This window comes from Schistocerca nitens, chromosome 1 (genome assembly GCF_023898315.1).
Source record: "Schistocerca nitens isolate TAMUIC-IGC-003100 chromosome 1, iqSchNite1.1, whole genome shotgun sequence".
In the NCBI taxonomy this organism is placed as follows: domain Eukaryota; kingdom Metazoa; phylum Arthropoda; class Insecta; order Orthoptera; family Acrididae; genus Schistocerca; species Schistocerca nitens.
The window spans coordinates 750,374,516-750,402,322 of record NC_064614.1 but is presented as its reverse complement, the minus strand read 5'-3'; the positions used below and the strand labels follow the sequence as shown (position 1 = coordinate 750,402,322).

General features: G+C 43.6%; 1 long non-coding RNA gene across 1 annotated transcript in view; it reads right to left on the bottom strand.

The window, feature by feature from the left end:
• LOC126260654 (uncharacterized) overlaps positions 1-27,046 on the bottom strand; it is a 62,780-nt gene extending 35,734 nt beyond the window's left edge. The window contains exon 1 of the long non-coding RNA XR_007546645.1: positions 26,934-27,046. This is a non-coding gene — a long non-coding RNA (uncharacterized LOC126260654). The remainder of the gene's footprint in view (positions 1-26,933) is intronic.
• Between the last annotated feature and the right edge of the window lie 761 nt (positions 27,047-27,807).

The window sequence follows — 27,807 nt, the reverse complement described above, 5'->3', positions numbered from 1 at the left end:
GCCTCAGATGTTAGGTCCCATAGTTCTCAGAGCCATTTGAACCATTTTTGACTGGATGCAATCGAGTAAAGTACTACACTATACTATACTGTCCGATCACAGAAACAGTGCATTTGCACTGGGTGTTGACAAGAAACATGAACATTGCCGTTGGTGGGGAGGCTTGTGTGCCTCAGCGATACAGATAGCCGTACCGTAGGTGCAACCACAATGGAGGGGTATCTGTTGAGAAGCCAGACAAACTTGTGGTTCCTGAAGAGGGGCAGCAGCCTTTTCAGTAGTTGCAGGCGCAACCGTCTGGATGATTGGCTGATCTGGCCTTGTAACATTAAACATAACGGCCTTGCTGTGCTGGTACTGCGAACGGCTGAAAGCAAGGGGAAACTACAGCTGTAATTTTTCCCGAGGGCATGCAGCTTTATTGTATGGTTAAATGGTGATGGCATCCTCTTGGGTAAAATATTCCGGAGGTAAAATAGTCTCCCATTTGGATCTCCGGGTGCGGACTACTCAGGAGGACATCGTTATCAGGAGAAACACAACTGGCATTCTCCGGATCGGAGAGTGGAATGTCAGATCCCTCAATCGAGCAGGAAGGTTAGAAAATTTAAAAAGGGAAATGGATAGGTTAAAGTTAGATATAGTAGGAATTAGTGAAGTTTGGTGTCAGGAGGAACAAGGCTTCTGGTCAGGTAAGTACAGGGGTATAAATACAAAATGAAATAGGGGTAATGCAGGAGTAGGTTTAATAATGAAATTGGAATGCGGGTAAGCTACTACAAACAGCATAGTGAACGCATTATTGTGGCCAAGATAGATACCAAGCCCACGCCTGCCACAGTAGTACAAGTTTATATGCCAACTAGCTCCGCAGATGATGAAGAGACTGAAGGAATGTATGATGCGATTAAAGAAATTATTCAGATAGTTAAGGGAAATAAAATTTTAATAGTCATAGGGGACTGGAATTCGATGGTAGGAAAAGGAAGAGAAGGAAAAGTAGTAGGTGAATATCGACTGGGGTAAGGAATGAAAGAGGAAGCCGCCTGGTAGAATTTTGCGCAGAGCATAACTTAATCATAGCTAACACTTGGTTCAAGAATCATGAAAGAAGGTTGTATACATGGAAGAGGCCTGGGGACACTGGAAGATTTCAGATAGATTATATAATGGTAAGACAGAGATTTAGGAACCAGGTTTCAAATTGTAAGACATTTCCAGGGGCAGATGTGAACTCTAACAACAACTTATTGGTTATGAACTGTAAATTAAAATTGAAGAAACTGCAAAAACGTAGGAATTTAAAGAGATGGGACCTGGATAAACTGAAAGTACCAGAGGTCGTAGAGTGCCGACCAGCAGGCCAGTCGGTTCTTGTCTGCAGCAGTGGGGACAAGATCCAGTGGTGGCCCTTGCGACACGCTCTGGATAGCTGAATAGTGAACTAATACTCAGCATGTATAGGGCTGTCGCGTGTGTTGCATGTATTCTCTGTAGAAAATTGAGCGAATCAATATCGATCGCCGCCCAGTGTTGTCACTGGATGTATTGACAACATCCGAATTCCTACCACTCCAATTATCTCTGGATACCCTCCATGTCTGGGGTGGTGTAATCCGGCATACATGCACGTCCACAACTGCAGCTGCGGTCATGATGGCAATTTCCACTGACCTCTGAGCATTGGCAATGGCATTGCACGAGACGACAGGCACACTATGTGCGGACATCTGTGGAGCAGGGGGGGGGGGGAGCGGGGGGGATTGGGCTGTATGTACAAGTGTTTTCAGCGATCTCAGACATCTATCTACGACAACTAATAGGATTGTGGTTTATTGCTTCTCAATAAACTGCAATACACTCTGTCTTGTAATGGTTATTACAATTTTGAAATTTGTGGTAAGGAACTGCTGATGTCATCGGTCCCTAGGCTTATACACTAATTAAACTAATTTAAAGTAACTTAAGCTAAGGACAACACACACTCATGCTCTAGGGATGACTCGATCCTCCGACGAAGGGAGACGCGCGAGTCGTGACAAGCCGCCCCAGACCGCGCGGCTACCCCATGCGGCGCTAACGGTTATTGTTGTTGTTACCATCCTATCACACGGTACACCCTCTCCTCCTCCTTATCCTTCGTCCTATCGAAGCTGAGAGAACAAGCTTAGGAATTCTACAGTTCTTTATGAAATACACTTAGGAGACCTGTAGTAGTGGGTAATCCCACAACCATGGTGGTATAAACTCATGCAGAAATTTAAAATTCCAGGTATCATTTTATACAGTACTGCTTCCAATCAAGATGTCAAATCCCCAATTGGCCAACTGATTGTTTCTAATAGTGATAATGAGAGCACAAACATCAATCCAACCCCTCCACATATTGTTTAAGTACATATCATGCAACTGAGCTAAAATTTGAAATTCTCAGCTATCTTCATCGTGATGGACCTCCTGACAAATGATCTAACTGTAGCATTACTCGCCAACAGGACGCAAAGGAAAAAGAATCAAGAAGGGTTTGAAAACCAGGCAGTTGTGGCATTGAATCCCAGCACACATACCAGTTCTAGTATCCACCAATAGGATGCAAGGAAAAACTTCCCTCACACAAAGGGTATGGATTTAATCAATTAATTAATCTGACAGAGTGAGGGAATATTTCCGAGTCATACACTGCTGGGGATTTAAGGGTATCCACCACTTTGTACGGGACAAAGGAATGGTTAGTATGACACAATATAAAAGCTCGTTGGGATTGAAATAGCAACCTGAGACAGAGAGAGAGGGGGGAGGGGGGGGGGGCAAGAGAGAGAAAGAGAGAGAGTCAGAGAGAGGGGGAGCATATGTTTCGAGAGGAATTTCCCAGGTATCAACATCAAAGAGGTGCGCCATCTGATTCCTTGTCTCACTGGTGGTAACCGAAGACTGAAGGGGAGGAGAGGACGGAATTGGAGTGAGGAGAGGTTGGAGGGTTGCTGTCAAAGTGACCTCTGCCGATAGTATTGGGAACTAATTCAGTCAGTATCTGCACAGCAGAGCGATCATATTGAGCAGCTGCTTCCACTGATCTGGTATGGAAGGTGTGTGTTTGGGAGCAGATTGTACAGGTGCTGGAGCCAGAAGTAGCCACTTGAGACTGCAAAGGACACCACCATGGGTAAAGGGGACAGCAGTTGTGGGGTTACCTGGCTGCCAGACAGTTAGAAAAAAAAGAGCTCAGTATTCTGAGACACTATGGACTGCTGGTTTGGATATGTTGGTCGGAATTCTCCCAACAAGCAGTGGCACGCAACAGCGTGTGGCCAGTTGAGAGAGAGAGGGAGGGAGAGAGAGAGAAAGAGAAAGAGAGAGAGAGAGAGAGAGAGAGAGAGAGAGAGGGAGGGGGAGGGAGAGGGAGCTAGACTTATCAATATCAAAGGGTTGCCACAACGTGAAGCTTTGCTTGGGGATTAGCACGACTTCCGGTCTGCGCGCCGCATGAGCCGGGTCGCTGACAGTGGTCGCGGGACCTGAGCGGGTGTCGTGCGGTGTCTTGGGACACCGGCGCATGGTGCAGCCCAGCGAAGCAATTGTGACGCGTTATGTTGTCATCAATTTTGTGACAATATTTCTTGCACAATGGACAAAAGCGATCTATTTAATTACTTCTTTTTGATGTATTTTATAAGACCTGCATCATCCAATACAGCAGAGAATGATAAACAAGGGAGAACGACCCCCTACAAATTGAATTTTACAAATAAACAGTACATCCTTTGCTACGTAAATGAATTTCCTGTCATGAGATCGCTCCTCCCCAGCACAGACTGAGTCCTTTTTCCGCCAGTTTCCAGATGGGGGAAGGGAAGGAAAATGGAGGTGGCAGAGGGGGCTGGGGCGATTTCCCAGGAAAGAGAGGGATTAATTGTCGACTTAAAGAATACTAGAAAACATGTTATTATAGATGAAACAGTCCATAACATTTGTAAATTAAGCTTCATTACAATAAGTGACACTTTAGAAGTCTTATCACACTCATTAAACGACATGATGAGTTGTTGATAGTGATCCGAATTTGAACCAAACAAAGTTTGCGTGTCTGATTGAGACTTGACTAGGCATAAAGAGACGTAAATCATGGAAGTATTCAGCAGTATCAGTTTACAAGGCCGAATGTTCGAACCTGGTAATAAATAACGATACGTTTAGCACTGCAGTGGGAACCCCATGAAGCTTATATTGCACCTGAGAAGTGACCATGCAAGGTATGCAACAAAGTGCAACGCACAAGTGTAAAACGCCATGAAGTAAAGTTGTGCTGATGGACGGGGAGTAGAACCCAGTACATATATGAGGCACAATCAAATGTCAGATTTTATATATGTTCACCAATAACGTGATATTGGAACCTGAAACGACGGTACAAATGATTTTCGCCTGGCAGGGATTCGAGCCCGGCACTTTTCCCTACTGTCTTATAGCTACAAATATACATGAAATAGTTATTGTTTCTTCACAGTAGCGATATGTGCACGTGTTCGGCTAGAGGGAACGCGACGAATAGTTCTGTGGTGCATGGGACTCCAACCCCACAATATCGTCGTTGTTGATACTACACGAAGAGGTGTCAACTATCAAAATCCATCTCACTAGTAGTTAACAACGTGACGTTTGCAGACAAATGGAGTTATCGTGAGGGAAGAACTAAATGGTGGAGCAGTATCATCTGGAAGTGTTCAAATCCTGAGAAATATTGGAATCGCAGCTCGAATCTCAGTCCAGTGCCAATAATTTCAAAATCTCAGTGTCACGTAAAATAAGAAAGGCAGGTCCTATGACCTTATATGAGGATTGGTTCGTGAACTAAAATAACATTACTAGTGTAAGAAAGCTTACCACAGACAGAGTTTCTGCAAACAGCGACTTCCGCCAATGACAGCCATAACTAATCCAAATCTATTGCAGTCAGTAGCGAATGGATATCTTTAATCTTGATTTGGAACCAAGGCACAGTCCTGGGGTCTTTACTTGGCGTTACTGGAGGTGAAGAGGGTACGTTTGTGGCTGTTAAAAACTGATATCCCCGTGGGAATCGAACCCACACCTCAGCCATTACAAACTAGCCTAAGTCCAACGAAACACTGAATTTCACAAGTGTTAGCATCGTATTTTTATCATAATGAGATACGCAGCACATGGTACGAGAAGCTTCGACTTCCACTTGAGCTGTTGTGAATAACCTATTCGTGGTCTAGTGGCCAGTGTCATGCAGTGCGAACCCAAAGCCATGATAACAAACACAACATTGCCGGCCGAAGTGGCCGTGCGGTTAAAGGCGCTGCAGTCTGGAACTGCAAGACCGCTACGGTCGCAGGTTCGAATCCTGCCTCGGGCATGGATGTTTGTGATGTCCTTAGGTTAGTTAGGTTTAACTAGTTCTAAGTTCTAGGGGACTAATGACCTCAGCAGTTGAGTCCCATAGTGCTCAGAGCCATTTGAACCATTTGAAACACAACATTTTTCCTTCTCCTTTAAACCGTATTCTGTCCATCTACTGTGAGCATCAGTCTTACAGAAGGTCAGAGACAGTTTCGTTCATTTTCTAACTAACTAGTAATAGAAAAATGTTATGTAAACACGTTTGTGAATGGGCTCGAGGGCGTCTGTAATGATAAGATCAATTTCAGCTATCATCCGCTTGATAGAGACCGACATGCGCCCAAGTGATCGCGACGCATTGGGCATACAGCCTATGATCTACAGCAGACTTTTCTGCACTCGAATTAGCAAGTATACCATTATGTAACGTTATGTATAATATAATACTGCTTCATCATGCTCCGTGGCGATTTTTATACGGCATGTTACTATATGCGTTTTTAACTACGGTCTCATTTTCTTCAAGTTTGTAGTATATCTCGTGCCATGACAATCTGAACGTTTCTCATTTTTGATGTTTTGAGGAGCGTCGTTTATGCATTAGAAAATGGAGTCTAAAACAAACATTGTGTTCCGTTTATGTTTAATAAGAGGGTGAAAGCAGTGGAGACAATTCGAAACACCTGTGTACTGTATGGAGTGAGTACTATCGAGAAAGTCAAGTTGTATCGTTTCAAATACAATCGTTTTGACATAAATCACCACTTTCAGGAAGACAAACAGGCACTGATGAAGAACGTTTCTGCGATTTACTACTACGGTCAATAACAGTGTATCCAATAATTGGCAAGTGTGACGACCAACTTGCGTGTGACACTTGCCTTCAGTAGTCATACTGAGGCTGAAAGAAAGGGAGGAGGATTAAGGTACAACGTATGGCCGAAAACCAGATTAGACGCGAAGCAGAATTTTGAACAGGTAAGGATGGGGAAGAAAGTCGTCTGTGCCCTTTCAAAGGATTGATCCTACCATTTTCCATAATATATTTAAGGAGGTCTACGTAAATCTAAAACCGAGCGAGGTGGCGCAGTGGCTAGCACACTGGACTCGCATTCGGAAGGACGACGGTTCAATCCCGCGTCCGGCCATCCTGATTTAGGTTTTCCGTGATTTCCCTAAATCGCTCCAGGCAAATGCCGGGATGGTTCCTCTGAAAGGGCACGGCCGACTTCCTTCCCCATCCTTCCCTAATCCGATGAGACCGATGACCACGCTGTCTGGTCTCCTTCCCCAAACCAACCAACGTAAATCTAAATCAGTGCTACCTGTTGGCGATTTGAAGTACCGTATGTTAACTTCATAAGGAGAAAATGGTGGGTAAGCCATAACAAACATTATCTCTAAATACGTCCATGAAATATCATCTAGACATCTAGTTTCACAAAGAAGGTGTTTTGTGATACGAACTGCTTCACAGGGAAGTGTCCTTCGTAATTGACACTTGTTGCCAACAAACGAGATGCCTTGCAGTTGCAGAGTAACAAATGCGACCTAGAAGACAGCATCTAGAAGCTTGGTTGGCAAACATACCTACCACACATCATCTAATATGGCACCTCAAGTGTTTACCTTTGTCGCTCCTTGTCGATCAGCCGCCAAGTTTGCATCTTCAGGCAGTTCTCGATAACAGGTGGACTATATTGTTGACAATTTCTCTGATATTTGTGTCTATTTTGTTCAACAACCTAGCGGGAAACATTATTAATACGCACTACACTAATACAACTGGTGTGTCATCATAATGCCATACAGTGAATGGCTACCTTAATTAAACGTGAAGTCTTTTGTCATATTCAAGTGGCTTTACCGGACTACAACATCAATACGACAACGAGGCTGTGAATGTAGTTGCTGAACGAAACACAGTTAACAGTGTAATCAGTGATAAGATTTCATTAACAAATTTATGTATTTTCAGTATCAGTTCCGCAGTATTTTATGTTTCCAACATCTAGATGTGCCAACGGCCTTGCCGCAGTGGTAACACCGGTCCCGTCAGATCACCGAGTTAAGCGCTGTGGGGCTGGGCTAGCACTTGGATGGGTAACCATCCAGTCTGCCGAGCGCTGTTGGTAAGCGGGGTGCACTTAGCCCTTGTAAGGCAAACTGAGGAGCTACTTGATTGAGAAGTAGCGGCTCCGGTCTCGGAAACTGACATACGGCCGGGAGAACGGCGTGCTGACTGCATGCCCATCCATACCCGCATCCAGTGACGCCTGTGGGCTGACGATGACACGGAGGCCGGTCGGCGTCGTTGGGCCTTCCAAGGCTTGTTCGGACGGAGTTTCGTTTTAGTTTTTACCTCTAGATGTGCTGGTTACTGGACGTAACGAGAAATCTTATGATGAGAAAATTTCTGAAGATGTCGTTCTGTATTCGATATAACTGTTTGTGGTTCGTCACAGAGGAGGTAAAATGTTACTCTCGCACCAGCTTGGAACTGAGAGCTACTGTCTCCTACTCTTCACAGTGCGTCAACACTTTTATGGAGCAAGCGACCAACTGCAGCGTTCATCGACTCCTCATTGCCCCTGTGATGGCTGATACAGATAATTCACAATGTAGACAACGCGACTAGTTATAGTTGCTGCATGAAAGTAACCTGCCCTAACTGGAAACGTATATTTGATGAATCGATGGTACACCAAAGTGGACGTCACTCAGAATTTTTGATTGGTGCACCTCGAATATATCAAGTGAATCTTAAAAGATAATTATTTGTCATTCTAGGAAGTAACAAAAATATCACACCGTCACCAGACATGTTGTCATGGCCCCATCATTGCGGGTCTATTATGGTTCTACAGGCAATGTCTTTCTTGAGTGGGCTAACAATTTCAGAGTGCATTTTGTGCATCAGCGGCTTCATTACTTTTCCTATGACTTGACGAGGAGTATTCTAGTATTCATGGTGAGGGAGAAGAACGGTAGAGTCGCACAGACCGCCGCAATACATACGAAAGAAAATAAACCTAATCCACTTAGTTAGCGAACCATTTCATTGATATCGACGTGTAGTAGGCCGTGTAAACAAATACTTTATTCCACTCTTATGAAACACCCCGAAATATTGACATCAAACCAGCAAGGATTTGGAAAGCACCACTCTTGTGAGACACCGCTGGCACTTTATTTGCACCCTGTACTGCGTACAGTGGTTCTGAAATTGATTCCGTATTTATAAAGTTCCAAAGAGGCTTTTAATATCATTCCTCATAGGCGGCGTAAAAAAAATGGTTCAAATGGCTCTGAGCACTATGGGACTTAACATCTTAGGTCATCAGTCCCCTAGAACTTAGAACTACTTAAACCTAACTAACCTTAGGACATCACACACATCCATGCCCGAGGCAGGATTCGAACCTGCGACCGTAGCAGTTCAGCGGTTCCGGACTGCAGCGCCTAGAACCGCACGGCCAACGCGGCCGGCTGCGGCGTAAAACCACATTGCTTTCCTATAGACTATCGTCTCAGTTGTGCGCCTGGATTTGTGATTTCCTGTGTGAAAGGTCACAGTTCGCAATAACTAATGGACCTTCTGCTATTCCTAATATAATATCTACATCTACATCCATACTCCGCAAGCCACCTGACGGTGTGTGGCGGAGGGTACCCTGAGTACCTCTATCGATTCTCCTTTCTATTCCAGTCTCGTATTGTTTGTGGAAAGAAGGATTGTCGATATGCCTCTGTGTGGGCTCTAATCTCTCTGATTTTATCCTCATGGTCTCTTCGCGAGATATACGTAGGAGGGAGCAACATACTGCTTGACTCCTCGATGAAGGTATGTTCTCGAAACTTCAACAAAAGCCCGTACCGAGCTACTGAGCGTCTCTCCTGCAGAGTCTTCCACTGGAGTTTATCTATCATCTCCGTAACGCTTTCGCAATTACTAAATAATCCTGTAACGAAGCGCGCTGCTCTCCGTTGGATCTTCTCTATCTCTTCTATCAACCCTATCTGGTACGGATCCCACACTGCTGAGGAGTATTCAAGCAGTGGGCGAACAAGCGTACTGTAACCTACTTCCTTTGTTTTCGGATTGTATTTCCTTAGGATTCTTCCAATGAATCTCAGTCTGGCATCTGCTTTACAGACGATCAACTTTATATGATCATTCTATTTTAAATCACTCCTAATGCGTACTCCCAGATAATTTATGGAATTAACTGCTTCCAGTTGCTGACCTGCTATATAGTAGGTAAATGATATGGGATCTTTCTTTCTATGTATTCGCAGCACATTACACTTGTCTACATTCAGATTCAATTGCCATTCCCTGCACCATGCGTCAATTCGCTGCAGGTCCTCCTGCATTTCAGTACAATTTTCCATTGTTACAACCTCTCGATATACCACAGCATCATCCGCATAAACCCTCAGTGAAGTTCCGATGTCATCCACAAGGTCATTTATGTATACTGTGAATAGCAACGGTCCTACGACACTCCGCTGCGGCACACCTGAAATCACTCTTATTTCGAAAGACTTCTATCCATTTAGAATGACATGCTGCGTTCTGTTATCAAGGAACTCTTCAATCCAATCACACAATTGGTCTGATAGTCCATATGCTCTTACTTTCTCCATTAAACGACTATGGGGAACTGTATCGAACGCCTTGCGGAAGTAAAGAAACACGGCATCTACCTGGGAACCTGTGTCTATGGGCCTCTGAGTCTCGTGGACGAATAGTGCGAGCTGGGTTTCACATGATAGTCTTTTTCGAAACCCATGCTGATTCCTACAGAGTAGATTTCTAGTTTCCAGAAAAGGAATTATACTCGAACATAATACGTGTTCCAAAATACTAGAACTGATAGACGTTAGAGATATAGGTCTATAGTTCTGCACATCTGTTCGACGTCCCTTCTTGAAAACGGGGATGATCTGTGCCCTTTTCCAATCCTTTGGAACGCTACGTTCTTCTAGAGACCTACGGTACACCGCTGCAAGAAGGGGGGCAAGTTCCTTCGCGTACTCTGTGTAAAATCGAACTGGTATCCCATCAGGTCCAGCGGCCTTTCCTCTTTTGAGCGATTTTAATTGTTTCTCTATCCCTCTGTCGTCTATTTCGATATCTACAATTTTGACAGCTGTGCGACAATCTAGAGAAGGAACTGCAGTGCAGTCTTCCTCTGTGAAACAGCTTTGGAAAAAGACATTTAGTATTTCGGCCTTTAGTCTGTCATCCTCTTTTTCAGTACCATTTTGGTCACAGAGTGTCTGGACATTTTATTTTGATCCACCTAACGCTTTGACATAAGACCAAAATTTCTTAGAATTTTCTGTCAAGTCAGTACATAGAACTTTACTTTCGAATTCATTGAACGCCTCTCGCATGGCCCTCTTCACATTACATTTAGACTATTTAGCGGACAATCAGAACATTTCTCTTAGATTTGTGGAAGGTGATGCTGGTGTACAGTAAAATCTCAGAAGAGCAAAGCGAATTACAAAATGATGTCGAAAATATAGCTTCAAAGTGCAAAACGTTAGAATAAAGCTACCTTGAAACGGCTAAGGTGTGGGTTCAATTCCCGCGGGGTTATCAGTTCCGGGGTTATCAGTTCCGAACAGCCACAGGACTGTGCTGGGGTTCCAAATTAACATTAAAGATGTCCATTCGCTACTGACTCGAATAAACTTGGATTAGTTTTGGCTGTCAGAGGCAGAAGTCGCTATTTGCAGAAACTCTGTCCCTAGTAAGCCTTCTTACACTAGTAGTGGTACTTTAGTTCACGAACCAATCCTCATATAATGTCATACGATTTTTCTTTCTTATTTTAAGTGACAATGAGATTTTGAAATTATTGGCACTGGACTGGAATTCGAGCTACGATTCCAATGTTTCTCTGGATTTGAACCTTACGAGATGATACTGTCCCACAATTTTGTTGTTTCGTCACGATGAATCCAGGTGTCTACATACGGCACGTTATTAACTACCAGTGAGAGGGAATTTGATAGTTGACACCTCTTCGCGTGGTGTCAACAATGATGATATGTGTGGGGTTGGAGTCCCATGCGCCACAGAACTATTCGTCGCGTTTCCTCTAGCCGAACATGTGCACATCTCGCTAATGTGAAGGAGCAATAACTATTTCATATATATTTGTCTCCGGGCGGGGACTACTCAAGAGGACGTCGTTATCAGGAGAGAGAAAACTGGCGTTCTACGGATCGGAGCGTGGAATGTCAGACCCCTTAATCGGGCAGGTAGGTTAGAAAATTTAAAAAGGGAAATGGATAGGTTAAAGTTAGATATAGTGGGAATTAGTGAAGTTCGATGGCAGGAGGAACAAGACTTTTGGTCAGGTGATTACAGGGTTATAAATACAAAATCAAATAGAGGTAATGCAGGAGTAGGTTTAATAATGAATAAGAAATAGGAGTGAGGGTTAGCTACTACAAACAGCATAGTGAACGCATTATTGTGGCCAAGATAGACACAGACCAAGAGATGAATACACTAAGCAGATTCAGAAGGATGTAGGTTGCAGTAGGTACTGGGAGATGAAGAAGCTTGCACAGGATAGAGTAGCATGGAGAGCTGCATCAAACCAGTCTCAGGACTGAAGACCACAACACACATCTATTTGTAGCTATAAGACAGTAGTGAAAACTGCCGGGTTCGAATACAAGTCAGGGAATAATAATTTGTATCGTCTTCTCAGGTTCCAATATCACGCTATTGGTGAACATTTTTAAAATCTGACATCTGATTGTGCCTCATATAGGTACTGGGTTCTACTCCCCGTCCATTAGCACAACTTTACTTCATGGCGTTTCACACTTTTGCGTTACACTTTATTACATACAGGGTGTTAAAAAAAGGTACGGCCAAACTTTCAGGAAACATTCCTCACACACAACTAAAGAAAAGATGTTATGTGGCCATGTGTCCGGAAACGCTTAATTTCCATGTTAGAGCTCATTTTAGTTTCGTCAGTATGTACTGTACTTCCTCGATTCACCGCCAGTTGGCCCAATTAAAGGAAGGTACTGTTGACTTCGGTGTTTGTGTTGAACCGAGCGAGGTGGCGCAGTGGTTAGCACACTGGACTCGCATTCGGGAGGACGACGGTTCAATCCCGTCTCCGGCCATCCTGATTTAGGTTTTCCGTGATTTCCCTAAATCGTTTCAGGCAAATACCGGGATGGTTCCTTTGAAAGGGCACGGCCGATTTCCTTCCCAATCCTTCCCTAAACCGAGCTTGCGCTCCGTCTCTAATGACCTCGTTGTCGATGGGACGTTAAACACTAACCACCACCACCACCGCTTGTGTTGACATGCGACTCATTGCTCTACAGTACTAGCATCAAGCACATCAGTACGTAGCATCAGCAGGTTAGTGTTCATCACGAACGTGGTTTTGCAGTCAGTGCAATGTTTACAAATGCGGAGTTGGCAGATGCCCGTTTGATGTATGGATTAGCACGGGGCAATAGCCGTGGCGCGGCACGTTTGTATCGAGACAGATTTCCAGAACGAAGGTGTCCCGACAGGAAGACGTTCGAAGCAATTGATCGGCGTCTTAGGGAGCACGGAACATTCCAGCCTATGACTCGCGACTGGAGAAGACCTAGAACGACGAGGACACCTGCAATGGACGAGGCAATTATTCGTGCAGTTGACGATAACCCTAATGTCAGCGTGAGAGAAGTTGCTGCTGTACAAGGTAACGTTGACCACGTCACTGTATGGAGAGTGCTACGGGAGAACCAGTTGTTTCCGTACCATGTACAGCGTGTGCAGGCACTATCAGCAGCTGATTGGCCTCCACGGGTACACTTCTGCGAATGGTTCATCCAAAAATGTGTCAATCCTCATTTCATTGCAAATGTTCTCTTTACGGATGAGGCTTCATTCCAATGTGATCAATTTGTAAATTTTCACAATCAACATGTGTGGGCTGACGAGAATCCGCACGCAATTGTGCAATCACGTCATCAACACAGATTTTCTGTGAACGTTTGGGCAGGCATTGTTGGTGATGTCTTGATTGGGCCCCATGTTCTTCCACCTACGCTCAATGGAGCACATTATCATGATTTCATACGGGATACTCTACCTGTGCTGCTAGAACATGTGCCTTTACAAGTACGACACAACATGTGGTTCATGCACGATGGAGCTCCTGCACATTTCGGTCGAAGTGTTCGTACGCTTCTCAACAACAGATTCGGTGACTGATGAATTGGTAGAGGCGGACCAATTCCATGGCCTCCACGCTCTCCTGACCTCAACCATCTTGACTTTCATTTATGGGGGCATTTGAAAGCTCCTGTTTACGCAACCCTGGTACCAAATGTCGAGACTCTTCGTGCTCGTATTGTGGACGGCTGTGATACAATTCGCCATTCTCCAGGGCTGCATCAGCGCATCAGGGATTCCATGCGACGGAGGGTGGATGCGTGTATCCTCGCTAACGGAGGACATTTTGAACATTTCGTGTAACAAAGTGTTTGAAGTCACGGTGGTACGTTCTGTTGCTGTGTGTTTCCATTCCATGGTTAATGTGATTTGAAGAGAAGTAATAAAATGAGCTCTAACATGGAAAGTAAGCGTTTCCGGACACATGTCCACATAACATATTTTCTTTCTTTGTGTGTGAGGAATGTTTCCTGAAAGTTGGGCCGTACCTTTTTGTAGCACCCTGTATATTTCGTGGTTACCGCTCAGGTGTAATATAAGCTTCATGGGGTTCCCACTGCGGTGCTAAACGTATCGTTATTTATTACCAGGTTCAAACAAGCGGTCTTGTAAACTGATACTGCTGAACACTTCCATGTTTTACGTCTCTTTATGTCCCCCCCCCCCCCCCACCATGAACCATGGACCTTGCCGTTGGTGGGTGGGCTTGCGTCCCTCAGCGATACAGATAGCCGTATCGTAGGTGCAACCACAACGGAGAACGAAGGGATATCTGTTGAGAGGCCAGACAAACGTGTCGTTCCTGAAGAGGGGCAGCAGCCGATTCAGCAGTTGCAGGGGCAACAATACGTGTAACGACATTCCTCTCAACAGCGAGTAGTTCACCTTCCGTCATGTTCAACAGTGTGTATGATTGACTGATCTGGCCCTGTAACACTAACCAAAACAGCCTTGCTGTTGTGGTACTGCGAACGGCTGAAAGCAAGGGGAAACTACAGCCGTAATTATTCCCGAGGGCATGCAGCTTTACTGTATGATTAAATGAAGATGGCGTCCTCTTGGGTAAAATATTCCGGAGGTAAAATAATCCCCCATTCTGATCTCCGGGCGGGGACTAGTCAGGAGGTCGTTGTTATCAGGAGAAAGAAAACTGGCGTTCTACGGATCGGAGCGTGGAATGTCAGATCCCTTAATCGGACAGGTAGGTTAGAAAATTTAAAAAGGGAAATGGATAGGTAAAAGATAGATATAGTGGGAATTAGTGGAGTTCGGCGGCAAGAGGAACAAGACTTCTGGTCAGGTGAATACCGAGTTATAAATACAAAATCAAATAGGGGTAATGCAGGAGTAGGTTTTAACAATGAATAAAAATTACGAGTGCGGGTAAGCTACTACAAACAGCATAGTGAACGCATTATTGTGGCCAAGATAGATACGAAGCCCACGCCTACCACAGTAGTACAAGTTTATATACCAAGTAGCTCCACAGATGACGAAGAAATTGGTGAAATGTATGATGAAATAAAAGAAATTATTCAGATAGTGAAGGGAGACGAAAATTCAATAGTCATGGGTGACTGGAACTCGATAGTAGGAGAAGGAAGAGAAGGAAACGTAGTAGGTGAATATAGAATGGGAGCAAGAAATTAAAGGGGAAGCCGCCTGGTAGAATTTTGCACAGAGCATCTCTTGATCATAGCTAACACTTGATTCAAGAATCATAAAAGAAGGTTGTATACATGGAAGAAGCCTGGAGATACTGGAAGGTCTCAGATAGATTATATAATCGTAAGACAGAGATTCAGGTACCAGGTTTTAAATTGTAAGACATTTTCAGGGGCAGATGTGGACTCTGACCACAATCTATTGGTTATGAACTGTAGATTAAAACTGAAGAAATTGCAAAAAGGTGGGAATTTGAGGAGATGGGACCTGGATAAACTGAAAGACCCAGAGATTGTAGAGAGCTTCAGGGAGAGCATTAGGGAACGATTGACAAGAATGGGGGAAAGAAATACAGTAGAAGAAGAATGGGTAGCTTTGAGAGATGAGATAGTGAAGGCAGCAGAGGATCAAGTAGGTAAAAAGACGAGAGCTAATAGAAATCCTTGGGTAACAGAAGAAATACTGAATTTAATTGATGAAAGGAGATAATATAAAAATGCAGTAAATGAAGCAGGCAAAAAGGAATACAAACGTCTCAAAAATGAGAGCGACAGGAAGTGCAAAATGGCTAAGCAGGGATGGCTAGAGGACAAATGTAAGGATGTAGTGGCTTTTCTCACTAGGGGTAAGATAGATATTGCCCACAGGAAAATTAAAGAGATTTTTGGAGAGAAGAGAACCACTTCCATGAGTATGAAGAGCTCAGATGGAAACCCAGTTCTAAGCAAAGAAGTGAAAGCAGAAAGATGGAAGGAGTATATAGAGGGTCTATACAAGGGCGATGTTCTTTAGGACAATATTATAGATGATGATGAAGTGGGAGATACGATACTGCGTGAAGAGTTTGACAGAGCACTGAAAGACCTAAGTCGAAACAAGACCCGGGAGTAGACAACGTTCCATTAGAACTACTGACAGCCTTGGGAGAGCCAGACCTAACAAAACTCTACCATCTATTGAGCAAGATGTATGAGACAGGCGAAATACCCTCAGACTTCAAGAAGAATATAATAATTCCAATCCCAAAGAAAGCAGGTGTTGACAGATGTGAAAATTACCGAACTATCAGTTTAATAAACCACGGCTGCAAAATACTAACACAAATTTATACAAACGAACGGAAAAACTGGTAGAAGCCAACCTCTGAGCAGATCAGTTTGGATTCCGTAGAAATGTTGGAACACGTGAGGCAATACTGACCCTACGACTTATCTTACAAAAAAGATTAACGAAAGGCAAACCTACGTTCCTAGCAATTGTAGACTTAGAGAAAGCTTTTGACTATGCTGAATACTCTCTTTCAAATTGTGAAGGTGGCAGGGGTACAGAAACCAGATGGCAGTTATAAGAGTCGAGGGGCATGAAAGAGAAGCAGTGGTTGAGAAGGGAGTGAGACAGGGTTGTAGCCTATCCCCGATGTTATTCAATCCGTATATTGAGCAAGCAGTAAAGGAAACAAAAGAAAAATTCGGAGTAGGAATTAAAATCCATGGAGAAGAAATAAAGACTTTGAGGTTCGCCGATGACATTGTAATTCTGTCAGAGTCAGTAAAGGAACTGGAAGAGCAATTGAAAGGAATGGACAGTGTCTTGAAAGGAGGATATAAGATGAACATCAACAAAAGCAAAAGGAGGGTATTGGAATGTAGTCGAGTTAAGTCGGGTGATGCTGCGGGAATTAGATTAGGAAATCAGACGGTTAAAGTAGTAAATGAGGTTTCCTATTTAGGGAGAAAAATAATTGATGATGGTCGAAGTAGAGAGGATATAAAATGTAGACTGACAATGGCAAGGAAGCGTTTCTGAAGAAGAGGAATATGTTAACATCGAGTATAGATTTAAGTGTCAGGAAGTCGTTTCTGAAACTATTTGTATGGAGTGTAGCCATGTATGGAAGTGAAACATGGACGATAAATAGTTTAGACAAGAAGAAAATAGAAGCTTTCGAAATGTGGCGCTACAGAAGAATGTTGAAGATTACATGGGTAGATCAGATAACTAATGAGGAGGTATTGAATAGAATTGGAGAGAAGAGAAATTTGTGGCACAACTTGACTAAAAGAAGGGATCGGTTGGTAGGGCATATTCTGAGGCATCAAGGGATCCCCAATTTGGCATTGGAGGGCAGCGTGGAGGGTAAAAATCGTAGAGTGAGACCAAGAAATGACTACACTATAGAGATTCAGAAGGATGTAGGTTGCAGTAGGTACTGGGAGACGAAGAAGCTTGCACAGGATAAGTAGCATGGAGAGCTGCATCAAACCAGTGTCTGGACTGAAGAGCACAACAACAGTAACGTGCCTAGTCAAGTCTCGAACAGACACGCAAGCTTTGTTTGGTTCAAATTCGGATCACTAGCAGCATCTCATCATGTCATTTAATGAATATGATAAGACTTCTGAAGTGTCACTTATTCTAAAGATGTTTAATTTACAAACGTTAAGGGCTGTCTCATCTGTAATAGCATGTTTTCTAATATTTGTTGTATCACAGTATTAGTTCACATCTGGACTGACTGCCATAGCGAGCGGTATTCTCTAGTGGTCTTTTGTGCTAACCATTGTCTATAGTCAAATGATTCTATACTTAATATGATTTGCAGAGATTCTGTGTAAAGTATCCATGTAGATTGTACTCCACAGGGTTTCGGCACTTAGAGGACCAGCGACACAGCTGTGCTGCGTTGGTTGAATTCAGCAGTGGCTAACTTTTTTTGCAGTCAAGTGTACGCGTCATGTCAGCAGGATCAACCACAAATAGAGATGTAATAATTTCTATGTTACAAGTGAACGGTTCGAATCCTGGTGGTGGGAAATATTTTCACTGTAAGTATTTGGCCTGCAAAGGGAGGAGAGATGGTGTATAAAGTTCTGATCATCAGACTCTGTGCCAGTGTCCTGTTTAAATACCGCAGCTTATGAAGTGACGATATGTGACACTGTTGATGGTGATCCATCCATTGGATGGGGATGTTAATGTTGGTGGCACCCTTGGTGCAATTTGCGAGAAGCGGGCTATGTGCTGGCACTGGGGTTCACCCTCTCCCTTCTCTTGTCTTTGTCATAGTCATCTTCATCATCATCATTATCCAACACAAACACACACAACATACATAGATGTAGTATTTCAAATATTGCATTGGAACATGTTACAAATAAATAAATAAACAAAAGAACGAGTGGAATTTAAATGATGATTAAGTAGCCCAGATATTGGTAGGAACGAAGGACATTTCATAAATAATGCACAGGCTGGCTTTAGTGCGGACTGTTTGATGCAGCAACAATAAAAATACGTCAGATGTAGTTCGAAACTTGAGGAAGAAGCACGTGTTCTCGATTCTTCGCTGTGCGCTCTAATATAAATTTGGCGAGAGTTAGACACGGACTCCGCAGGTTCTCGGATACTGTGACTGTTGAAGACCAGAGGTCGTACATCAAGACCAAAATTTTACTTGGCAAAACCGCGACAGATATCCACAGGGCGTTAAATGAAACCGAGCGAGGTGGCGCAGTGATAAGCACACTGTACTCGGCTTCGCGAGGACGACGGTTGAAACCCGCGTCCAGTCATCGTGATTTAGGTCGTCTGTGGTTTCCCCAAATCGGTTCAGGCAAATGCCGGTATGGTTCCTTTGAAAGGGCACGGCCGATTTCCTTCCCCATCCTTCCATTAACCGAGCTTGTGCTCCGTCTCTAATGACCTAGTTGTCGACGGGACGTTAACCCTACTCTCCTCCTCCCCCTCCCGTTAAGGGAAGTTTGTGAGGAATTATAGTTTCATTTTATTATGATGAATTATAGTTTCACTTTGAGTTAATCGTTTTCGTGGTGGTCGTACGAGCATAGACCATAATCAAGACCCAGAAGGCCAAAAACGTCAACAGCTGAACGATGTGTGAAACTTGTGCCAGATGCTCTTGAAGGAGATCGCAGTGCGACTTGTGAGAAACTCTCTGAAGCCACGGGAATCCCCCCAACATCAATATTCTGACAAATGATCTAAAGAAGAGAAACATTTCTGCGAGATGGGTCCCACACTGTTTGACTGCCGAAAACAAGCAACCCTGCTCAAACAGCGATTCGACACTGAAGGTCGAGGATTCTTGTGTCAAATTGTCGCTACCGATGACACGTGGGTTAGAAACTTTGAACCGGAGTTGAAATCACAGTCCACAGTAGAAAGTTTCAGGTTCTCCATGTCCAAAAAAATTTCGCTGTGGTTAAACAAAGCTCAAGCAAATTAGGATTTCTGCTTATGATCACCAAGGAATTACAATTTGCGGCGTGCAGTTGCAGCTGTAGCGGTTATAAAGCTAAGTACTGACGAAGTTATTTGTGCACTGTTATACAGTTATTACATTTTATAGTTTTCAGCGGTATTTCGTGCTGTTTGTGGCGAAATAACGATTCAATAAACTTTTGGAAACGTTCGCTCGCTGTGTTTTTAGAGCTTTCTGTGTGTTGCAATCGTTTAGAAAATTTCGTGCTTCAGTTTTCAGCTGACGTTTCTTATTGTTTCTAGTGAAATATTTCAGTCAAATTTTCATTTAGTGTTTTAACTTCAATGAGTTCTCCAGCGGCCGCTTGAATTTTTGGTTTTAGCTAGTAATTTTGTGAAGTTTTGTTGGAAATGGTATTACCTGTGGTGTAGTAGTATTAATACAAGTAGTTGCTTCCTTAGTAGACAGAGAACTTCGAGTCCGCTATTGTTAGTTCTATAAATAGTTCTACTGGTATAACTGAACTTAGGTAACGTAGACGTAGAGTTTTTTTCAGTAACTGCAAAATTTTACCATGAGTGAGAATTGTGGATCTGTCGTAGCTTTCTGAGCAGTGAGTTACGGTGTGGGATTTGTTCAAAGTAGTTTCACTGGGGGGAATGCAGTGGGGAAGCCAGTGGGAATTCTAGCGAGATCCTCTACTGGAAATGTAGAAGCTGTGGTAGAAATAAGTTGATAGAGGAGCAGGAGCGTAAGATCTGTGCACTTCAGGTGTAGTTACAACGCGCAAAGGAGGAACTAGATAGGTCGAGGAGGATGAAGGGTGATGGGGAATGGGAACCGCCAGATGGCAAGAAGGCAGCTAGAAGGAGGAGGTATTCAGTTGTACTTTGCGTAGATGCAATAAAATTGATCAACTGTCCGAGTTGAGTGGAGAGGAGCCTCTTGTAGCAGTAGGAGATCTGGGTCAGTTGCAAAGTCTAACAGAAAGAAGAAGGTTCTGCTGCTAGGTAGTTCTCAGGGTAGAGGTGTGGGCCAGCACTTGCAGGAAGTGTTGGGGAGTGAGTACCAGGTCGCCAGCATTGTGGAGCTTAGTGCAGGGTTGGCTCAGTTGACTGACAGCGTAGGGGAGTTATGTAGGAATTTTACGAAGGAGGATCAGGTAGTGATAGTGGGTGCGGCAGGGAAGAGTCTTGACAGGGACGGGGAATATGATGTAGGTGGTAACCTGGTAAAGATAGCTACTCAAACTGGTGGCACTAATGTGATTTTCGTGCAACTGTTTCAGCGTCATGATCGGCCTCATCTTAATGTGGCTGTTAGACGCGTTAACGTGGGGCTGGAGAGGGCGCTGATGGCAGAGGGCATGGGTCACATTTCAGTGGTGCCAATTGAGTCTATCAGCAGATCGGGTTTCACAAGACATGACTTGCACCTCAAGAGGTGTGGGAAGGGGTGGCTGGCAAAGCTTACAGGTGACAGTGTAGTGGGTGCTGGTGGGATCACTCACGGAAAAATTCCTGTAGTAGTTGGTGTTAGAGCTGCACCTTTTTGGATTGAAGTCAGCTGATAGGTATACCTGCTTAAGGGAAGTCCCTCTAACTAGGGACTCACCTTCAGAGGACGTTAAGTTTCCAAGTAGAGAAGGAATTAGCATATTTCGTGAAAATATAAGAGGTATTAGACACAAAATTAATGAACTGCTTGTAGATGTTGACACTCAAATTATTGGTATATTGGAGCACCACTTAAATAATTTGACAATTCAGAGGCTTCCTTGACCAAGACACAGATTAGCTGGCTGTTTTTCAAGGGGATCCTAGCGGATTGGGGAAGTGGCAATGTATGTAAAAACAGTATTCCATTTGAGTCCATAGACGTATCACGGCACTCCGCTGAACAGATATTTGATTGTTGTGCAGGGGCAATTGAATTTAGCGAAACTGAACTGCTGACTGTTGTTGTTTATAGGCCCCCTAATTCTGACTTCAAAGCATTTCTGCTCAAGCTAGAGAGGGTTCTTGATTCACTTTGTAGGAAGTACCAGAAATTAGTTGCATGTGGTGACTTCAGAATAAATTTTGTATATGATAATGTAAGAAAAAGGATGTTGGTAGATCTCCTAAATTCATATGATCTGATGCAGACGGTGTTTTTCCAACTAGGGTGCAGGGGAACAGTAGCACAGTCATAGACAATATGTTTATTCATTCTTCATTACTAGATGGGCATTCTGCTAGTAAAAGTGCGAATGGCCTTTCAGACCATGATGCACAAATTTTAACACTAAAAGGGTTATGTACTCAAACAAATGTCACATTTAATTACCAGCTATGTAGGAAAGTTAATCGAACAGCAATAGAGAGTTTTTTAAACCTTGTCAAGGAACCAGAGTAGCAGGATGTTTATAGTGCCGATTGCATAGATGATAAATGTAATGCTTTCCTTAACACATTTCTCACGCTCTTTGAGAGTTGATTCTCATTACAACATTTTAAACGGTGTAGTAGCAGTAATAGGCAGCCTGAGTGGCTGACTAGTGGGGTAAGGATATCATGTAGAACGAAGCGGGAGTTATAGCAAAATGTTAGAAGTAGTCACAATCAAGCCACAGTAGCTCATTACAAAAAGTATTTTAAGGTGCTTAAAATGTTATTAGGAAGGCAAAGAGCATGTGGTATGCAAATAGAATAGATAATTCATAGGATAAAATTAAAACCATATGGTCAGTTGTGAAGGAAGTGTCTGGTCAGCAGCACAAGATCAACGATATAAAGTCAGTTCTTAGTAAAAATATTTCTGTTACTGATAAATCAGATACATGTACAGTATTTAACGATCATTTTCTGAGCATTGCTAGTGAAGTAAATAAAAATTTAGTTTCTACAAGGAATCATATACTTTTCTTGGCAAATGACTTTCCGAGATTGATGTCTGAAATACTCCTCTGTGATCCAGACAAGGTGGAGATTGGGTCAATAATTAATTCACTGAAGACTAAGGGCTCTCATGGCTATGATGGAGCGCCTAGCAGAATATTAAAGTACTGTGCTGCACATGTTAGCCCTGTATTTAGCCATATTTGTAATTTTTCCTTTAGCAATGATCAGTTTCCTGAACGATTAAAATACTCAGTAGTAAAGCTGCTTTATAAAAAGGGAGAAAGGGATAATGTAGACAATTTTAGACCTATTTCTATGCCACTAGTGTTTGCTAAAGTTATTGAAAAGGCTGTGTATGTCAGGGTAATAGATCATTTTATATCACACGATTTGCTATCAAATGTACAGTTCGGCTTTAGAAGTCGTTTAACGACTGAATATGCTATATTCTATTTTCACTGTGAGGTACTGGATGGGTTAAACAAAAGGTTTCGAACGCCAGGCATATTTTTTGATTTAACTAAGGCGTTTGATTGTGTTGATCGCAAAATATTGCTCCAGAAGTTGGACCATTACGGAATACGGGGAGTAGCTCACAATTGGTTCACTTCTTATTTTAGCAACAGACAGCAAAAGGTCATTACTTACAATGTTGAGAATGACTGTAATGTGGGGTACGGACAAGTGGGGGGGGGGGGGGGGGCGGTGCCCCAGGGATCAGTGTTGGGGCCACTCCTGTTCCTTATTTATATAAATGATATGCCCTCTAGTATTACGGGTAACTCTAAAACATTCCTGTTTGCTGATGACAGTAGCTTGGTAGTAATGGGTGTTGCGTGCAACACTGGATCGATTTCAAACAGTGGTGCAATTCATTAAATACGTTCATGGCTTGTAGAAAATAAACTAACGCTAAATCACAGCAAGACTCACTTTCTACAGTTCCTAACACATAATTCAACAAAACCTGACATTTTAATTTCACAGAATACGCGTATGATTAGTGAAACTAAACAGTTCAAATTTCTAGGTGTTCAGATGGATAGTAAACAGTCGAGGAAAGCCCACGTTTAGGATCTTGTTGAAAGAGTTAATACTGCCATTTTTACTATTCGAAATGTATCTGAAGTAAGTGATCGTTCGACAGACAAATTATTCTACTTTGCTCATTTTCATTCGCTTATGTCGTATGGTATCATATTTTGGGGTAACTCTTCCCATTCTAAAAGGATAATTTTTCCTCAGAAACGCCCAGTTCGAACAATAAGTTGTGTAAGTTCACGAACCTCTTGTCGACTCCTTTCACGAGTCTGGGTATTTTCACATTGGCCTCTCAATATATATATTCTTTACTGTCGTTTCTTGTTAAAAGTATTAGCTTATTCCCAAGAATAAGCAACTTTCACTCAGTTAATACTCTGCAGAAATCAAATCTGCATTTGGATCGGACTTCCTTAACTCTTGTACAGAAAGGTGTGCAGTATACTGCTGCATCCATTTTCATTAAGCTACCACTCGAATTCAAAAATATAGCATTAACCCACGCACTTTCAAATCGAAACTGAAGAGTTTCCCCATGGGTCACTCCTTCTTTTCTGTCGAGAAGCTCCTTGAAAAATTAAGCTGATTCTCGTTGCATTGTTGACTGCGTTTACTTAAATTTATGGACTGACTTTTTTCGGTTCATGAAAATTTATTTTTATCTGTTATTACTTTTATGTAGTAATTTCATGTACTGACACGTCCCATGACCTTGGAGATGCTCTTCAATTTGGTCCTACGGAACATGACGCGTAAATAAATAAATAAAATCATGACAGAGTCCCGTGTGGAACAAGTGTCACAGCAGTGTATTATCGTAACTTCATGTGATATCTGCGCAGAAAAATGCGCAAAACCCGACCTCAGTCGCTCGAGGCTGGGCTACTCATTCCCCACGACAATTCTGGCCCGCATATCGGAAAGTAGTAGTCCTTCAATTTGGTCCTATGGAACATGACGCGTAAATAAATAAATAAAATCATGACAGAGTCCCGTGTGGAACAAGTGTCACAGCAGTGTATTATCGTAACTTCATGTGAGATCTGCGCAGAAAAATGCGCAAAACCCGACCTCAGTCGCTCGAGGCTGGGCTACTCATTCCCCACGACAATTCTGGCCCGCATATCGGAAAGTAGTAGTCCTTCAATTTGGTCCTATGGAACATGACGCGTAAATAAATAAATAAAATCATGACAGAGTCCCGTGTGGAACAAGTGTCACAGCAGTGTATTATCGTAACTTCATGTGAGATCTGCGCAGAAAAATGCGCAAAACCCGACCTCAGTCGCTCGAGGCTGGGCCACTCACTCCCCACGACAATTCTCGCCCGCATATCGGGAAGTAGTAGCCCAAAAACTGAGCGCATACGGGTGGGAAGTGTTGCCACATCCTCGCTACAGCCCAGACATCAGTCCACCAGACGTCGAATTGTTCCCGAAGTGGGAAAAAACTACGAGTTTGCGTCGTTATATTTCAGTGGAAGAGCTTTCTACGACCGTTACGAGAGCCATTAGACACATGCGGACAAATGGTGTCTTGGATTGAATAACAGAGCTTCCGAGACGTTCAGATTCAGTCACAGAGAAGCAGTGAGACTCTACTGAAGGACTCTAAAGAGTTATTGACAAAAAAAGTGGGAGTAAAAAGAATAGTGTGCATTATTTATGAAATGTCCCTAGTAATTTTGTGATAGGGGTTACGTTGCCGCTCCAACAGGTGTGGTCGCAGTGAGTTAGCAAAAAAATATTACGAAATCACATGTGCCACGAAAATAAGTTCGTTTGTCTTACTTAGGTTAAGCTGGTTCGTACTTGATTGTGACAATGTTAAGAAAATACACTACTGGCCATTAAAATTGCTACAAAAGGACAAAATGCAGACGATAAACGGGTATTCATTGGACAAATATATTATACAAGAACTGACATGTGGTTACATTTTCACGGAATTTGGGTACATAGATCCTGAGAAATCAGTACCCAGAACAACCACCTGTGGCCGTAATAACGGCCTTGATACGCCTGGGCATTGAGTCAACCAGAACTTGGATGGCGTGTAGAGGTACAGCTGCCCATGCAACTTCAACAGGATACCACAGTTCATCAAGACTAGTGACTGACGTATTGTGACGAGCCAGTTGCTCGCCCACCATTGACCAGACGTTTTCAATTGGTGAGAGATCTGGAGAATGTGCTGGCCAGGGCAGCAGTCGAACATTTTCTGTACCCAGAAAGGCCCGTACAGGACCTGCAACATGCGGTCGTGCATTATCCTGCTGAAATGTAGGGTTTCGCAGGGATTGAATGAAGGGTAGAGCCACGGGTCGTAACACATCTGAAATGTAACGTCCACTGTTCAAAGTGCCGTCAATGTGAACAAGAGGTGACCGAGACGTGTAACCAATGGCACCCCATACCATCACGCCGGGTGATACGCCAGTATGGCGATGACGAATACACGCTTCCAATGTGCGTTCACCGCGATGTCGCCAAACACGGGTGCGACCATCATGATGCTGTAAACAGAACCTGGATTCATCCAGAAAAATTACTTTTTGCCATTCGTGCACCCAGGTTCGTAGTTGAGTACACCATCGCAGGCGCTCCTGTCTGTGATGCAGCGTCAAGGGTAACCGCAGCCATGATCTCCGAGCTGATAGTCCATGCTGCTGCAAACGTCGTCGAACTGTTCGTGCAGATGGTTGTTGTCTTGCAAACGTCCCCATCTGTTGACTCAGGGATCGAGACGTGGCTGCACGATCCGTTACAGCCATGCGGATAAGATGCCTGTCATCTGGACTGTTAGTGATACGAGGCCGTTGGGATATAGCACGGCGTTCCGTACTACCCTCCTGAAGCCACCGATTCCATATTCTGCAAACAGTCACTGGATCCCGACCAACACGAGCAGCAATCGCAATAGGCTACAATCCGACCTTTATCGCAGTCGGAAACGAGATGGTACGCATTTCTCCTCCTTACACGAGGCATCACAACAACGTTTCACCAGGTAACGCCGGTCAACTGCTGTTTGTGTATGAGAAACAGCTTGGAAACTTTCGTCATGTCAGCATGTTGTAGGTGTCGGCACCGGCGCCAACCTTGTGTGAATGCTCTGAAAAGCTAATCATTTGCATATCACAGCATCTTCTTGCTGTCGGTTAAATTTCGTGTCTGTAGCACGTGATCTTCGTGGTGTACCAATTTTAACGGCCAATAGTGTAGAACTTCCGAGACGTTGGGATTCAGTCATAGAGAAGCAGTGAGACTATCCTGAAGGACTGTAAAGAGTTATTGACAAAAAAGTGGAAGTAAGAAAAATAGTGTGCATTATTTATGAAAAGTCTCACGTAATTTTGTGATAGGGGTTACGTTGCAGCTCCAACAGGTGTGATCGAAGAGAGTTAGCAAAATTACATGTGTCACGAAAATACGTTCCTTTGTCCTACTTACGTTAAGCTGGTGCGTACTTGATTGTGTCAATGTTAAGAAAATAATAAATTTCATTGCCAGTAAACAGAGTGAGGCGGTGCTCGGTGTACCTTCTTGGACCTGGCGTCGACGAAAGAGAAGTCCTTGAAGAAGGGCTGCTGCTGGAGGGCGAGCAGCGAGCGCAGGCGTGCGCGCGGCTCCGGCTCCAGCAGACGGATGAGCAGGGCGCGCGCGCCGTGGCTGAGGGCGCAGCCGGGCGGCAGGGAGCCGGGGGCGCGAGAGCCGCCGCCGCCGCCGCCCCCTGCTGAAGAGGGGCCAGCCACGCCGGGGCCGGCCTCGGCCAGCGGCGTCGCCAGCTCGCAGTCCGGCGTGCGCGACAGGCCCGGCGCCGGGTACTGCAGACACAGCGCGGGACGCGCACTCACAACACGCTTCTGCTTCAGGCAACTCAAAAACACAATGCTCGTTCCGAAAGCCCGCTGCAGAATATTTTCCAATCCTACTCTATTCACTTGAACAAGTTTTCAGTTTGATCTTCCTTCAATTTTTTGCAACGAAATCACTCGGCTATTGGATTTAGACTGAAGCGCCAAAGAAACTGTTGTAGGCATGAGTATTGAAATACAGAGACATGTAAACAGCTACAATACGGCACTGCAGACGGCAACGCCTATATAAGACAACAAATGTCTGGCGCACTTGTTAGATCGGTTACTGCTGCTACAATGGCAAGTTATCAAGTGTAAGCTTGCTACTTTAATTTTGCTATGATGAAAGCGGTACTGATGGACAATGAAACCGGGGTACAAGCTGTGAGCTGTCTGGGGAAGTTAATCTTGCATTACTAACCAACTGTTTCATCAGGTATCTACTCTAGGTTTACTAAATTCCCAAACAGACTAACATTAATGATAATCTTTTAATAGTCATACAACAACCGGTAATATATATATAAAAAGGAGAATTTAAATGAAAAGAAAGAAT